The sequence below is a fragment of the Giraffa tippelskirchi genome, chromosome 11 (genome assembly GCF_054371585.1).
Source record: "Giraffa tippelskirchi isolate mGirTip1 chromosome 11, T2T-mGirTip1v1.2.pri, whole genome shotgun sequence".
Classification (NCBI taxonomy): Eukaryota; Metazoa; Chordata; class Mammalia; order Artiodactyla; family Giraffidae; genus Giraffa; species Giraffa tippelskirchi.
This window is the reverse complement of record NC_137285.1, coordinates 135,091,386-135,108,943: the sequence shown is the minus strand read 5'-3', so window position 1 is coordinate 135,108,943 and position 17,558 is coordinate 135,091,386. Positions and strand designations below refer to the sequence as shown.

Genomic DNA, 17,558 nt, shown 5'->3' with positions numbered 1-17,558 from the left:
TTTTCTTCTTCCAGGAGCCAGAAGAAGTGATCGTTAGATTTGTCTTATAAAATACAACTGTTCTGTAGCAGGGACAAGCCTTTAAGCTTCTCCGGTGTATTTGGCACCCTGGCTTCTCTCTGGGAGGAAGGAAGGGCATCTATTCATGGGCTGTGACTTGGAGAGGCCCCATGGTGAGTCAGGCGTTCTCTCTGTGTATGCACCCCGTAGTCGCTCATGTCGTGGGGGAACTGCTAATTTACTCATGTAATGTGTTCCTCTAGACCAGCCACAAAGACCACTCAGTTATTTTGATCCAAAAGAGAGGATAGTGTTTACCACAAACTCCTCGGCAACCCTCTGTGTGTGTGTGTGTGTGTGTGTGTTTGCACAACGACCTTATACAATGAAGGGTTGCCCTGGCTGGCAATGACAAACATTCCAACTCTGAATTGAGGTCAGAGATCGTCCTGGAGTGACCTCCACCGGCATGATGACTTGTACGTCTTCTAAAAATCCAAGTGCATGGAGGGAGTGGTCACGTGTTTCGGCCACCACAGGGGACCTGAAGGGAAGCAAACATTTGAGAATATCTACTTCTTGCCAGGCACGGGGCTCAGGTTTTACATATCTCATCGTGTTGGCTTCTCTCAACTACCCTTTGAAGCAGGTATTATGCTTTCACCATTCCAGACTCTTGCCCCAGTGTTTCTGCTTCGAGGACACTCATACGTCCTTAGGTGCCCTCTGAAAAATCCTATAAAACCTTTTCTGACTTTATCACAGTTAGTTACACTCTCCTTTGTGCTCCCAGAAAGTCATAGACTTTAGGGAGATGGCAGCTTCAGTTTCTTCCTCTGTAATATTGGGGTAACCATAGGGTCATTGTGCGGAATATATGAAATAAATCACGTAAGTGTTTTGACAGCAGTTGGCACTTAGCCCTTGCCAGTCGTTGCTGTTATTAATAATAGTAGCAATAATATCACATATAATTACATACCACTTGTAAGTTTCTTGAGTGTAGGGATGTTAACTACTTGGTTCATTGTTTTATCCTCAGAGTCTAGCAGTGTTTGGCACGTGGGAGGTACTTGTTTTCTAGCTGGTGAATGAATCAGCGTGAAAGCCTTGCCACCTCTCACTTCTGTATGTGCCTGAGAATGGACCCTTGTCTAACCCGCCTCTGTATCTGTAATATCCCCACTTCATCTGTACAACCCACATGTTCAGTGACTCTATTGAACAGATGAACAGGACCATGAGATGTTGCTACTCAGCCAGTGCCTGGCTAAGGGAGCCCGGCAGCATGCTCATTTGATGCTGTGTGGGGGCTCGGGGATCCCTCCTGCTCCCTGAATTCAGTAAGTGTGCCCTCAGCACACCACCCCTGCATGGGGAGCTCCTCAAGGTGGGGACTGCGTCTTGTTTACTTTTAAATCCTTGGTGTCCAGCACTGTGCTTGGCACAGCATGCCCAGATGGGTATCCGAGGACTCTCCTGTCCTCCTGGACTCAAAGAAGCGTGGAGTCAAGTGGATTTGTCATCTCTCCTCCGTCACTACCTAACCCTCTTCTTCTGTCGAGGTTCCCATTTCAGTTTATTAAAGACCCCTTTTCTCAATTACAATGGTCTAAGTCTCCTCCAGAGTATTGTACCCTATGGGAAGAGTAGTCTTTGTAATCAGGCTTTTCTGGACTCAAATCATGACTCTGGCAACCCCTCATCTTATCTGGACAAGTTGCTTACCTCTCCTGGGCATCAATTTCCCCTTTCATCAAATGAGGCAGTAATACACTCTATTCAACTTAGGGCGCCTAAGACATGGCAGGACCTGTTCTAGGCCCTGGAGATACATATACGTGAACAAAACAAACATTGCTCTAGCCTAAATGGTACGTGCAAACCAGAGAGGGAGAGATCGACACTAAACAAATAAGCCAGTAAACAGATAGGGGGTTGGATGGTGTATGTGCTGTGGGGAAAGGAAGTGGGCAGTCAGGGTTATCAGTGACTTATTCTGGGGAAGAAGGAAGGCCTTTCTAATAAGGAGAAACTGCATCTGCAGAATAAGATTCCAGGGAGAGGAAAGCAGCAAAGACACCTCCTGCCTCTCCCACCCCAGTCCAGCCCCAGTGCAATCCAGTCGCATCCCTTCTCCTGCTCAAAAGTCTGCAAAGGACTAATGGCTCATTAAGTTCATAGTCTTAGAGACTGACATTCAGAACCACCTCCAATATGAGGCTACATTCACCTTTTCCAGCCATATTCTACTGCTCTCCCAGAAATATTTAATCCTAGGGGAGAGAGCTGGGTACACTTTGTCAGTCTCAATAGAATGACTGAGGAAAAAAGCCTAACCACACTCCCAGTGACAAATAGATTGAGATGGGCCCTTATCCCAGATTCCCTGGGCCACTCGCACGTTCCAGTCATGGTGGACAGGACCCCTGTCTATTACTGGCTCGCCCCTCCCATAGTGCTACCATGGACTCGGTGATAATGCATCTTTTTTTTTTAATAATAAGCATCCCTTAATTTGCTGACGCCATTGCAAAAACTGATTGCATTAGCAACAAAAAGTGTTTTCTTGAGTTGAAGTCAGAGGCAGTTACTCCCCAAAATGTTAAGTAAAATAGTGTGCAACATCAGTATTAAAATGTTAAATTTTACATTGTCTTTACCACTTTTGATCTGAACAATTTTATTGAGCAAGATAAGATAAAAGATTACATGTTCATTTTATCTTCAGGAATGTAAAGGTCTAATTATTCAAACAGTTTTTATTATAAAACTAAACTCTGAAGGTGTCTACAGAGTTGGGTTTTTTTTTCTTAAAGCTACAAAACAGCATGTGGTTTCCCAAATCAGTTTTCTTTTACTACTTTTATCTCCCTTGATCCCTGCTCCTATGAGCCCCTCACCCATAACAAAATGACCTCATTTTGCCTTTATCGATTCTAATGGGAGATCCAGGCTCCAGTCATAAATTTCTGTATCAAACAGCTGGCTGCAAGGCTCCCCTGGTCCTCCATCCTTCTATCCATTTTCAATCAGCACTCAATCCACAAAGGATTCGTGTCCAGACCAAGGGCACATCTTAAACTGGGACCCTCTAGCCATACACAGAACAGTAAAATCCCCCATACTACGTTTCTACCAGCCTGGTGATCAGGCACCACCAGCCTCTAAAACATTCCCCACGATGGAATTTATGATGAATTTAAAGCCTGGCTAATTTCAGACCCTTCTTATAGGGAAAGCCCTTGGACCAACACCTACGACCATGTGGATCTTGGAGAAAAGCAAAAGAGATCCTGATCCTCAACACTGATATTACTCTAAAAGAAGGTGTCTGAGGCTTTCTATTCCCCACCACACGACGTTGAAGCAAGGACAGCCATTCATGGCTGTGGGATACAGATGTCCCCTACCACTATGAATGACATCCCTGAATACCACTGTGGAGCCTACACGTCTGAAAATGTTACTGCTGAACCTTTAGCTTTTCACTAGCTGGCTCCACCGGATATGGCTGATGTAGCCTCAGTCTGGGACACAGTTTTCCTACTCAATGCCAGGACACCTGGGCAGTGTGGCACCCACACTGTCATTCCTATCTATTTGGAGGGTTCCACTCTTCTTCCCCAATACCACTAGCCAAGCAGATTACATTATCCTAAGCAGCCATCAGGAAAATACAAAAGGAATGTGGTTCTGCATTTTAGTGCCCACTTCTGAAGATTCCTCTACCGTAGTTATGATGCCCAGTTGGATGCCCAGCACATAGTAACTTGTGCCCTCGAACATACCTTCTACCATGTACATCCTTGTGACAGCCTTTCTGATGTCAGCCTATGCTTCCACGACCTGGGTCAAGAGCTGCACTTGCCCAGGGAGCCTATCACAGCATTACAGGTGATGACCTGATCCCAGACAACCACCACATCTCAGAGAACGACTACCCAGTTACCCACATCATCTGCCAAGGTGCCCCTGCCAGAACACAGGGATCTTCCCCTCAGGGGATAGCCCACTCAGCATGTACCATACACTCAAAAGAGGTGAACAACAGACAGACCTCCACACTTAACCCTCTACTCCCCATTGGGCACAATAAACCCCATTACCACTGTGGCTAAAACTTCCCCTCCTAAACCTCCTAAAGCAAGCCTCCTGCTTAAGGCCATCCCCAAGCTAGTCTGTCTGTACACATGGTCAAGGCTACATCCCAGAGGTCCAGTCACTGGGTGTACTCGGCCCCTATGAGCAAGCCATTTCCTTATTCACACCATGCCAGGTGACCCAAGACTCATGAAAAAAGGCTCCCCCCAAACCCACCAATATTAATGCTACTGGTCTAGGTCTCTAGGTCTTGCTCTATCTTATCCAGGACCCAATAGGACATTGATCAAATGTTATCAAGTCTGGTCCCTGGCCCATGAGTCCGGATCATGTAACCATTCAAATCCACATGCCTGTGTTGTGTCTTCCCAGGCCCACAGAGCATGATGGGAGGCACAGCTCTCCGCTGGCCCAGACAGTAAAGGAACATGAGTGATTAGAAGCTACAGAAGGAATCTGGTTCTCCAGTGTCCCTCCCCTAGATAACTCACTCCTGATGTCCCAACTCCTGAAACTCACCCGCACACTCTACTGACTCCATTGATCTTCTTAACCTTTTCCAACCACCCCGTGAGGGGGCCCTGCTGGTCAAAAGCCCCAGCAGAAATGATGAGCATTTCCCTATACATGGCCCCAGATATGAAAGTGACACCTTGGGGCTAGAGGAGTGGGACTAAGGGCTTGATTACATAAGGAATGTATTATAGCAGATGCAGCAGAGGAAATGTCCAAGGTTCTATTAGAATCTTGTGACGTTCACAGTGTAACAGAAACAGTGGCAGCACTTGAGGCTTTCACTGAAGGGCAAAATTCCTAACTGCCAGGGTGGCAGATGACAGACTAGCTCCAGATGACCTTACCACTGTAATATATGTGCCCTCAAAGAGGAGGAATATGTGTCCTCAAGGGAATTTCCTGCTATGTGTGGATAAGTGACGCAGGCAAAGTCATCTAAATAGCCCAGCAGATGCGCCACCAAACCAAATTTTATACAAAGTACCTTGAAGTCTTTAGTTTCTGAATGTTCCCTGCCTCTTGGGGTGATCTGCTCCAGGGACCCTGCCACCAGAAAGTGGACCTCACATACTGAACTGGTTATGTAAAGTCAGTGCAGCCCACAGTCAAGTATATCAATAAGAGACTACCTGAAATTAATTTCTCTTCTCCATCACCTCCTCGCATTTTTCAGTAGGTGGGCTCCTGTCCTACATCGACATCCCCAGAACCAGGCTTTCTCTCCCTGAAGAGGTTAGGGAGCTCTCTTGTCAGGGGGCTGCTCACCTAGGGATTCCCCTCACTTTGCCAATGTCTGATTAGGTAACAAACCTTTGAGTCACTTGTGATCACAGCCAAGGGGTGGTGTGTTTGGACAGGCAATGCCCTTAAACAAGGGGGAATGGCAGACAGGTTGTCGAGTTGAATCATAACAATATTCCAGTGAAAGGAAATCTGAACCTGTCTTTATTCCATCACCGCCCCAGAACCACACCTGCAGCTCTTGACCCCACACCCAGACACTTACTCAGGCTCTTTCCTGCCAGTCACACCTGCTTCACTCACTGGGTGCCTAGGACTACGGACTTTGAAACCTCTGCTGTTTATCCCTACTCATTCCTCAGCTCTGTGACCGGCAGCAAGTTCCTTAGCCTTTCTGTAACTCAGTTTCCCCATCCATAAAGTTATGCTCACAATACATACTCCGTTAGGGTGTTGTAAGGGATGTGAATATCTCACTCTAGGTAAAGCCCACAGTACAAGTCTGGCACAAAGGAAATACCCAGGTATTTATTCATCAAGGGTACCTCACTTTCTATTAACGCTTCCTCCAGAAAAACTTCTACATCTATTTCCACTCCAGTTTCTCCTTAATCCAATTAATCTGATTCCATTTCTGTTCAGCACCTTGCTGTGAATCATATATCTGTTCTCCATTACATATGCATTCATTTTGGCTCTCCAAGTAAGAGATAAAGGTCCTTGAGCAAGAGACAACACTATACCTGGCTCGCCTACTGATGTGCTATGTCATCTTGCACTTGATTTTTTTAGGATTGAGTTTCTTTCCCTGGAACATGTGGCAAATATGTGGCATGTGTGCCAACATTTCCCCACCCCATAGCCTTGGGAGATACTAATACTCAACAATAATTCTCTTCCTCCTAACCTGTCTCCAAACTCAGCATCCTTAGTGCAGTGCTTTGGACAGTGTCTACTAATGTATTCAGTAATTACATGTTGAGTACTTACTAGGTACTACCCTTATTTAGTATTCTGGAGATAAAACTTTGGGTGTGTAGTCGGTGCATTTGTGAAACTTGTCACTTAATGCGGAAGAAAGAAAATGTGCAAATTCATAAGTGAGGAGATCTCAGATAGTGATCAGTACAGTGATGAAAATAAAATAGTGCTGTGTTAGTGTCTGGTGAAGAGGCAACTTTAGGTTGAGTGTCCAGGGACTTTCTGAGGCCTCAGGAGATTTTGATCTGGTAGATTTGGTGTGGGCCCCAGAATATGTGTTGTTAACAAGCAAATGCAGGAAATGGCAACCCACTCCAGTATTCTTGCCTGGAAAGTTCTATGTACAGAGGAGTCTGGCAGGCTACAGTCATGGGATCACAAAGAGTCAGACATGACTGAGTGACTAAGCACTTGGTAAGAGTGAATGTCTGGAATCAGGAGACCTTATATCCATTTCCTTAGTTACATAGTTGTGTGACTTAAGCAAGTTATTGAATTTCTGTGACCCTCAATTTCCTTATCTGTTAAATTGAAATATTACTACTACTCATCTCAGAAGGTTACATTAGGATTAACCAAGATAAAACATATAAAATTCCCGGCACATAGTGTATGCTCAATAACAGACAGCTACTAATTACAACAATGGGCCCATCTACTCCTAATTATAATCTTCAAAAATAGATCCAACAAGTACCATTTAGTAGGTACTGAATATAGCCTTCAGTTGATTTTTGCCTAATGAAACTCTTCCTCTTGAAAAATAAATTGTCAAAAGACCTTCCAGTGAGCAGGACTGCCAGAGTCCAGTGAATATATATTCCCTGGCACTCTAGTTGAGGCAGGTTTCAGGTTTGGAAGGACTTTGTCCTAATTTCCTCTCCTGTCAAGTGGGAGCCTGGCTACTTGCCTTTCTAATTCGGTGGGCAGGGATGGGGGGATTTCTGAGACCTGAAAGGATGTGAGATTTGCAAAGTATGAGGCACACACAGGACACTTGCCTTCTCAGAACAACTGGCCCATCCAGCTGAAAGGCCCAACAGCAGCGGTAAGCGCGGCTCCTGCTCTGCTGGCCTCCACTCATTTAGAGAAGGGGGGCACTCCTCCACGTTAAAAGCTGAGCTGGTACATAACGAAGAAAAAAAAAAAAAAAAGCTGGGCAGGAAGCAGCCTTTTCAACCAGTGAAGAAACCGTTAGAATCCATCCCTTTGCCCCGATGCCAAAGCTCAACTTGCCCCACCCGGCCACACTATCGAGGACGCTCAGGCCATCGCAAACCCCTGGAGGTGTTCGTCCCTAGTTTATCAGGGACCTGTGAAAACATTTCCCTACCGAAGATAAAGAGCTCTTTCCCCCTCTCCCTCCCTTCTACTTCTAACTACCTACCAGAGAGTTCCTCTCCTTTTCTTTCAGTAACACCGACTCTGAAAAGAAGCTGTTTTTTACCCTGGACTTGAAGTAACTGGTGGAGAGGCAGGTAAGAGCATTTTATTCATTCATTCCTTCAGTAAGTAATTACTGGGGGCTTAATACATGCTGGGCTAGGCTCTTGGATTCAATTCCAACGCAGAAGCAGCCTGCAGCGTTTGGGGGAATCCAACAGTACTTAACAACCACAAAACGTAGAATTATCCATTGTGATCCAAACTGGCAATGAGTAGATAAACAACCAAGTCCTACTGAATAGCACAGGGAACTAGTCAGTATCTTATAATAACCTATAATGGAAAAGAATCTGAAAAAAAAAAAACAACTGAATCACCTTGTGGTATGCCAGAAACTAATACAGCGCTGTAAATCAACTCTACTTAAATAAATAAAAAGGAAAAAATATTAAAACAAAAACCTTGGGAGTGGGGTCATATAATGATGGGTCCTAATCCAGTCATGAGGGGCTGGGGGCTTCCCTGCTGAAGTAATGTTTGAGTTGAGAGAGAGTGTATATGGTATAATCTTCTAGATTTCACTTTTGCCCTCCCAGTGGGTGTTTTCACGGTTAAAAAGCTGCCTCAGGGGCGGGAAGACTTGCTGCCATGCCATGCCTGTCCTGTTTTCAGGACCAAGTCACGATTCTTCAACTCTGGTGAAGGTTAGGATGGAAATGACTTATTAGAGTGATGGAGAGGCCAGCATAAACCTGCCAGGACCTCCTTCAAGATTCAGTTCACTTTGCAAAAGTTGCCAGATAAAAGATATTTCCAGATGGAGAGCCATGCAGGAAATACAAATGGAAGAGTTTTTAACAGCTCCTCCTTTGCAGGCTATGACCAAAGCAGTTTTGGCAGCGTGATGGGAAGGACTGTAGCCTAATAGCATGGGAAGAGCTGAACTGGTCCATGAGCATCCCAAGGGCGTCTGGAGAGAGACTGTGCCCTGAAGAGGGCATTCAAGATGCTCTACTATGGGACCACCCCCCACCCCCTCATCCTGCCACCACCACTCCACGTGGAGCCTGTGCCTGCTAAATACTAACCCTCGATTTCTCAGAGGAGAGGGCAGATAGGAATCTGAGAGCATGGGTCCCTTTAAGGAGGAGGCTGTACATAATAATAAACTGCCCCCTTTTCCCCTGTCCTTGGGGCCTAGAGGGCCTGCAAAGAAGATAATCTGGAAGTCAGGGACCAGCACTGCTTGACGGGGGCCTAAGTGGGCAGGGATTGCCACTGGGGGACCCAAAGAATGTCTCAGAGTTCATGCAACAGGCCTCACGGTAAACTTGTGTGTGTGCGCGCTAAGTCACTTCAGTCATGTCTGACTCTTTGCAACCCTGTGGACTGTAGCCTGCCAGGCTTCCTTGTCCATGGGATTCTCCAGGTAAGAATGCTGGAGTGGGTTGCCATGACCTCCTCCAGGGGATCTTCCCAACCCAGGGATCGAACCCACATCTCTTACATCTCCTGAATTGGCAGGTGGGTTCTTTGCCACTAGCGCCACCATAACATTGGATGTTGTTAAATATATCCATGGATGAACCTGAGAAGGTTGCAAGCTCCCTGAAATGAAAGGTAAAATTCTGCACCTTGGACAGCTGTGCACCTAGGGAAAGGTCTTTAACTTTTACCAGGTTTTGTGTGTGTGTGTATGTGTGTGAAAAATATACATGGCATAACCTTTACTATTTTAACCACTCCCAAGAATACAGCTGAGTGGCATTGAGCACATTTACACTGTTGTGCAACTGTCACCCACTATCCATCTTCAGAAGGTTTTTTATTCTCCCCAAACTGAAATATCATATCCAGTGAAAAATAACTCTCCTCTCTCCCAGCCCCTGGCCACCCCCATTCTACTCTTTGTCTCTATGAATTTAACTACTCTAGGTACCGCGTATGAGTGGAATCATACAGGCTGTATCCTTTTGTGACTGGCTGTTTCACTTAGCATAACATCCTCAAGTTTCAACCATGTTGTAGCATGTGACAGGATTTCTTTTTTAAGGCAGGCCTTTCTTCTTTAAGAATGTAAGTCACTTATAAGGTGGCAAGATAGTGTGCACACATTTTATGCATATTTATTTATTGGGTATATACCCAGAAGTGGAATTGATGAATCATATATTAATTTATTTTAAATTTTGTATAGAACCTGCTTATACCATAAATTATATATTACGTTAATATATTATATATATATAATATATATTATACATGTGTGCCTAGTCACTCAGTTGTGTCTCTTTGTGACCCCATAGACTATAGCCTGACAGGCTGCTCTGTCCTTGGGGATTCCCCAGGCAGAAATACCAGAGTGGGTTGCCATGCCCTCCTCCAAGGGATCTTCCCAATCCAGTGATCAAACCCAGATCTCCCGCATTACCAGATTCTTTACCGTCTGGGCCACCAGAGAATCCCAAGAATACTGGAGTGGGTAGCCTATCCCTTCTCCAGGGGATCTTCCCAATCCAGGAGTCAGACCAGGGTCTCCTGCATTGAAAGTAGATTCTTTACCAGCTGAGCTACCAGGGAAGTCCATATGTTATGTATAATATATATATTATATTCCCATTAGCAGACCACAGAATTTCCAATTTCCCCACGTTTGCCAACACTTGTCATTTTCTGTTTTGGGAATAATAGTGTCCTGATGGATGTGAAGTGTACTTTATTGTGGCTGTGTTTTGCATTTCTCTGAAGATTATTATTTCTGAACCTCTCTCTATCTGCTTATTGGCCATCTGTATATCTTCTTTAGAGAAACATTTCTTCAAATCTTTTGCCCATTTTTTAATTGGTTTTTCTTTTTTTTTAGCTGTTGAATTATAGGAGTTCTCTAAATATTCTGGATATTAACCTTTTATCAGATATATGATTTGCAAATATTCTCTCCCATTCCATAGGGTGCATTTTCACTCTCCTAATACTGTCCTTTGATACACAGAAGTTTTTAACTTGCGGTCTAGTTTGTCTGTTTTTCATTTTGTAGCCTGTGACAATAAAAGGTGTCATATTCAAGAAATCATTGCCAAATCCAATGTCATGTAGTTTTTACCCTATGTTTTCTTATAAGAGTTTTATAGTTTTGAGTTGGTAGGTTTTTAAAGAGATCTATGACTGACAATGCATGGGCCATCCTCAATACTGATGGGGATGCGTGGAGACCCTCACATCTTGACCAATGTCAGTGTGAAGCTAGGAATTGGGAAATTGATAACATGGTGGTGATATGTGAAGTCTTTAATTCAAAAGGAATTATCGAATATCTCCAAATTTAGTAAAAATGAAAATTATGATCTCTCTTCTCTAAGAACATAAGTCACTTATGAGATGGCAAGATGGTGCGCACACATAAAATCATGGCTCTGCAAGGCAGAGTCTATTGAGCACCTACCCAGGCCCCAGAACCAAGAGCTGGAAGGAGTTGAGTTCAGGGGACAGAGAAACCTTCAGTGCAGAGATGTGACTTGAGTGGGCTCCAGGTTGATGGACACAATCTGGAGAGGCAGAGAAGACCTGGGAGGATTTTTACAAACTGCAGGATGATTGCTATTACCGAGCACTCACTGTGTGCTGGGCTCTGTGCTCTGCCTGCTGCATACATTATCTCAGCCATGCCTCTTCACCCTATATTTATCATCGCCTCTGTTTTATCACTGCAGGCACTGAAGCACAGAGATTTGCCTAAGATTAATTACCCAGATAGTAAGTTGTAAAGTGGAGACTAGAAACCAGGTTTATTAATCTCTATTCTTAACCCCTCTACAATTCTAGCACCAAAGTTTTGGAGCACAGACAAAGCAGACATTCCTGATGGAAAGAACAGAATAAAACAGTGCACAGAAATGGGCATGAGACGAATGTCTGAGGTCAGAGAGGAGCAGCCTGGTTGGTGGGAAGGGTCAGGCTCTAGGGGTTTGGGATATGAAGTTGATTCGATGAGATGGGCAGGGTCACAAGCATCTTTCATGGAATCGTCGAGAGTTTGTCTTGATCTTATAGAAGGGCAGAATCTCACATAGAACTGCATCTCTAACCTTCCAGTCCACCTCTTTCTTCTATAAAATGAGAGCATCAAGATCCCAAAAGGTTCAGCTACTTGCCAATGATCACAGCAATAAGAGAGTCATTGCAAATTTTTGAGCAGGGTGGTGACAGTGAAGAAAGGAGTAGTCCAGATGGGTTAGTCAGGCAGCCAGATACATGAGGGGTAGCTGAAGGGAAGCAGAGAAAATTGGCACTAAGAAGCAAGCAGCTCTTTCCCCGGTTTTGGCTGAAAGATATCTCCCTCAGCTATAGGTATTTTCGGGAGCATCACATACAAGACTCCTTTCCGCTGAGGTCGGGAGCTTAGGAAGTCAAGTGTCATCAGGAAGGTCAGATGCCCTTGCCCCGCCAGCCTCAGGGCCCTCAGCTAGATACGAATGCCAGAAAACACCGCTTCCCCGGAAGCTGCCCAGCCCTTCCTCCAGTGGAAGGTCTATCTGGAGTGAGATGTCTCAGACCAGAGACCCCAACTCTGAAGAACCAGTGACTAGGACAGGCTCCTGACGTCATCTCCTTTTGTTGTCTACCTGAGTATGAAGCTGGGCCAGCTGTCTGTGAGTCTAACCCACCAGCCCCATGGGGGTTGGGGGTTGTCCAAGCTGGTGAGATAAGGCAAGAGTCCCCCAGGCAAGGAGGCTGATCCCACCCTGCTTGGACTGAGCCCTATATTGTGACGTAAATCCAGTTATCCACCTGTGTGTCAAGAAAGGCCTGCCCTGGTTGACTATCCTCCTCTGAGGTTCTCTTAGCTTCATTAATTCTAATAATAGCCGCCATCCATTGAGCACTGTGCTAAGCATTTGACATGCATGATCTCATTTTATTCTTCCAACCCTGTGATGAAGATATAATTATCCTCATTCTATACGTGACAGAACTGAGGCTCAGAGCTATCAAATGATTTGCCTAAAACCACATAGCTGAAAGAGCCAGGACTAAAACGTAAGCCTATCTATATCTAAAGCCTGTGCCTTTACCCATAGAATTGACTGTATTCTACACATTGGTCCACTGTAACCACATCTCCTTGTGGGCATGGGGGACCCGCAGTAGAGAATCAAGCTTCAAAGCAGGTCTTTGTTTCTGACACCACCTGTATCTGTGTGTTCCTAGGAGCCAAGAGCTTGATTTGGTTCCCAAACCAAACTCTTGGATCTGAATCTGAATGGTATATGGGCCCTTATTTTCTCCCAATAGCAATGCTCTAGGAAAACAAGTGATCTTCAAGTTCCCTCTCAACTTTTACCTGGAGAGCATAGTGCAGGCATGCTTTGGCCAAAGGGAGCAAGGCTGTGATTTATTCATTCCTCATTCATTCAATGAACAGTTATTGAAAGCCTACTGTGTGCTAGGCACATTTTAAGTCCTAAAGACACAATTGGAAACAAGTCACATTCTTATGGAGTTTATATTCTAGCTGGGAAGAAAGGTCAAAACCAAACCCATAAAAAACTACAAACACATATGTAGTAAACTGGAAGTAATGATGATACTAGGGAGAAAAAAGCAGGATAAGGGAATGGAGAACGATAAGAAATGGGATTTTAAAAGACTCTTATGAGGATAAACATTTGAACCAAAATGAAGTAAATGGGAGCCATAGGATGCTCTAGAGGAAGAGCATCTCAGGCAGAGGAAAGAGCAGGTGCAAAAGCCCTCCAATAGGAGTTTCCAGTAGTCATGTATGGATGTGAGAGTTGGACAGTGAAGAAAGCTGAGTGCCCAAGAATTGATGCTTTTGAACTGTGGTGTTGGAGAAGACTCTTGAGAGTCCCTTGGACTGCAAGGAGATCCAACCAGTCCATCCTAAAGGAGATCAGTCCTGGGTGTTCATTGGAATGACTGATGTTGAAGCTGAAACTCCAATACTTTGGCCACTTCATGCAAAGAGTTGACTCATTGGAAAAGACCCTAATGCTGGGAAGGACTGGGGGCAGGAAGAGAAGGGGATGAGAGAGGATGAGATGGCTGGATGGCATCACCGACTTGATGGACATGGGTTTGGGTAAACTCCAGGAGTTGGTGATGGACAGGGAGGCCTGGCGTGCTGCGATTCATGGGGTCGCAAAGAGTCGGACACGACTGAGCGACTGAACTGAACTGAACTGGTTTGTTTTAAAGTTTAGGGAAAACATCAGTGTGGATCTAGCATAGCAAAGGGGTTGTAATGGGAAAAAGTAGTAGGGGCTTTAGGATAAGCCTTTCGAGGCCACAGAAAGGAGCTGGGATTTCAAGTGTGCTGTGTGAGTGTCCCAGGCACTGTGGTGTGTCATTCAGGTAGGGCTGCCTCTGAGAAACTAAAGGGAGGATATGAATCTCATGAACAAAGGGCATCAGGACAGCTCTGTGAGTCAGCTCACCCAGCTCTGACTCCCCCTTGAATTCAGAGCACCAAATAATTTCAAAGTCTGGTACCCAAGAGAGAAGGTGGGGGAGGATTTGACGGGGACAGAGACAGAAGAAGGAACTGTTGACTCTAGGTCTCATTTGCCTTGTCCATCAATGGGGCTCTGAATGAGTGTTCAAATATTTTAAAGCTGGAATCTCTCTGTATAAGCCAAATCTTCTGCAGAAGCTTTCTCTGTGCCTGTCTCCTTTCCAAGTACCTTATATAATATGTTTCATTTTACAGAATTGTTATAGCAGTTTCGTGAGATAGGTACCCTGAATATGCCCACTTTACAGATGCAGAAGCTGAAGTCCAGAGAGGCTGAGCAACATGTTAATAGGTGCAGAGGTGCTGTGGTTGGAGCAGGAACAGGTGGAACCTACTAGGGAAATACTTCAGAACCCCTACTGCTCCAAGGAGCAAGCTGGGAAATCACATTTCAGACATGCCATGAGTTTAACTCTGCTTAAGACCTCGCTGTGGAGTTGTGACATTTGGGGGCAGTTACTTCATCACTTTGACTTTGTCTCCCATCTCAGTCCAAACAGGTGATTTAGAAGTTGCTGGAAAGGGGAAAATCAGAAACATGCAATCAGGGATGTGGCTGAAGCAGGCCATGTGGTAGGGAAGCGATGAAGCTGTCAACAGCCTACCTAGGACCTAAATGGTCACATTCCTGAATTTCTGATTGGAAAGTGGGGGCTTCCCAAGCCTGAAACCAGCTTATGTCTCGGGTGCACTTCAGCTTTTTTAATAGCACCCCAGTCTCAGCATTCTTTGGTGGATGTCCTGACTGGCTAGGAGATTGCTGCTTCCTGATATAGTAGTGATGACTTCTGAAAGATGGGGTAATAACAACAGGTATCATTTCTGAGTGTTTACATCACTGTGCAAAGCATTTTTATACACATTACCCTTTTGAATCCTCTTAAAACTCCTGTGAAGTGAGCAGGTATTCCTGTGCCCTTACTCTAGTCCCAACCCTGCTGAGTTTACTTACTGTTGCCTCCATTTAAGAGATCAAGAATCTGAGGTTCAGAGAGGTGAAATAACTTCCCCCAAGTCACCAAGCTAGTAAACAGCTGAGTTATGCCTTCTGACACCTATGCTCATCTCCTAAATTTAGTTGGTAAAGATTTTTGAAAAAGATTTGGGGGCTTTTTTCTCCTATATAGGGAAACTGGTTTATTTTTCACTAATGTTACTGATAGATCTAACATTCTGAAAATATGTCCATCAGCATGCCCTGAAATGTTGAGATGAGTTTGGAAACCAGATTCCTGTGACAACTGAGTTGTTTAAAGAAGTTTCCATGGGAGCTGAAGCCAAAATAAGACAAATCTTTATTTTTGTTCCTATACGTGAATGTCACAACTAACAGGTAATATGATGCAGCTTGGCTTCTAAAGGTTGTAAAAAAAAAAATAGAAGAAGTAAATTGTCATTCTTGGCATTTTCCCAATGACATTTGCATTTTCCTTTCTACTAGAAGTCCATTTTAGCAAAGAAATGTAGCCTTAGTCACTTGAAACTGCTCTTCCTGAGAAAACAATTGTAGATGTAATAAGCAAAAAGAATAGAAAATGCCAACAGGAAGAAAGTAATCCACCTAAAGTCAGAATCATCATGCCAACTGATTCAGTTTTCCTGTGACATTCACATTCAGGAAGGAAAAATTGGAAATTTTCTAAATTTTAAAGTATGTAAGATTTGCAAGGAGTCGGGGGTGGCTAAAAGGAATTAAATTGCAAACCCACTGGGGGGCGGGGATCAAGTCCGGATTTCCTCAACTCTCAAGAACCATTGTACATGTTCAAATTGCCTCCTAGTTACTGAGTCACTCTTCTACATAAGGCATAAGGTTGCTATGGAAGGATACAATAAGGTCATGATTGCTCTAAAATTATTCACAATGAAAACACATTTTGAGACTCGATTCTAAATGTTAAACTTAAATTTGAGCAATTTAATTGCCCGTTGAATAGAAATGAAATCCCACTGGCAGGCAGTTATTTCTTACAACCACTGTGTGTGAAATTGAAATCTTAAGATACCATTTCAAATATTCACTTTCTCTAAGGAAGTTCTCCCCAAAGAGTGGTGAAAGATAAGAAACTGACCCAAAGTCATCAGTAATAACTCTTTCTTTACACATTCGGATCAAAACAGAAGCATATTATTAAAAGGAAACTTCATGTCCCAAAGTTGGCCGTTTGGAGCTTACCTCCTGGAACCCAAGGATATATTTAATTTAACAACTAACTTGGGCTCCATGCAAAACTATATAGCAAGGAAGGAAGCAACTTATCAGATTTAATAAAAGCAAGCAGATGAAAACACATCACGTAGTCACCAAGATAGTGAACATTAAACTGGAAAATGCAAATATGTTTTGTATACGAGCACAAGGAGGTGAAGTGAAAGGACACTGTTCTGTTTGCTTTTTAAAAATGGGACAGGTTTTCAAATCTAGGTGGGAAATTAGGAAGTTCTTATTTTTAACCTCCATTTCACCTTTGAATTTAATTTCAAACTCTCTAAATTCTCCCAGTGATGTTTTCCTACAACACAGAAGTTACCATTTATGAGTGCTTAATACACACCAAATGCTTTGCATGCATGTAATCTCATATCCATTATTACCCCCAGTTCATTACAGGTCTACCGGCCACACTGCATGCGTTTACTCATTTAATCCTCACAACGGCCACACTGCATGTGTTTACTCATTTAATCCTCACAACGGTTGATGCAATAGGCTCTGGTATCCCCATTGACAGATAAGGTTCCTGGGAGTTTATAAATTCCTGCTCTTCCACTAGGTTCACAAGTAGGAAAGTGTGGGTTGTTATGAAGGCAGGCTGACTCCACAGCCACTACCCAATACTGTCTCTTCAGATTAAGTGACTTTCCTAGATAGGCTCCACTAGCTGATAAGTAAGAATCTAAATCAAACGTAGGCAGTCCAATGCCCAAGTCTTAGCGTTTCACCACCACACTGATTGGTTGTAAGCAGGTGAATTGCTCATCAAAGCCTATTTGTTTATTTTCATTTTTGATTGTAGAGTGGTGGGTTGTATGTTTATCACATAATTTAGACTGATTTAAAAATGCTAGACATTTTCCTTTTTTAATTAAAAACAAGCGCCTGAGCAGAAGTTCTTTTTTAGATTGAAAGGCTTGAGTTGGACCCAAAGCTGCTCTTAAGACTTCCTTTGACCCCCCTCCCCCAACACACACACAGGAGAGGGTGGAGGAAATAGGGAGAGATTTTTATTATATCCATAGGGACCCAACCTTTGGACATGGACATAAGAAAAGGACAAGGGCATGCAGACAATGGTAA

At 44.0% G+C, this 17,558-nt stretch overlaps 1 long non-coding RNA gene across 2 annotated transcripts in view; it reads left to right on the top strand.

The window, feature by feature from the left end:
• The window catches only part of LOC145526301 (uncharacterized), a 36,683-nt gene extending 28,495 nt beyond the window's left edge, over positions 1 to 8,188 (top strand). For both annotated transcript variants that reach the window (XR_014068834.1, XR_014068835.1), the window contains one exon: positions 7,757 to 8,188. This is a non-coding gene — a long non-coding RNA (uncharacterized LOC145526301). The remainder of the gene's footprint in view (positions 1 to 7,756) is intronic.
• Positions 8,189 to 17,558: the final 9,370 nt, after the last annotated feature.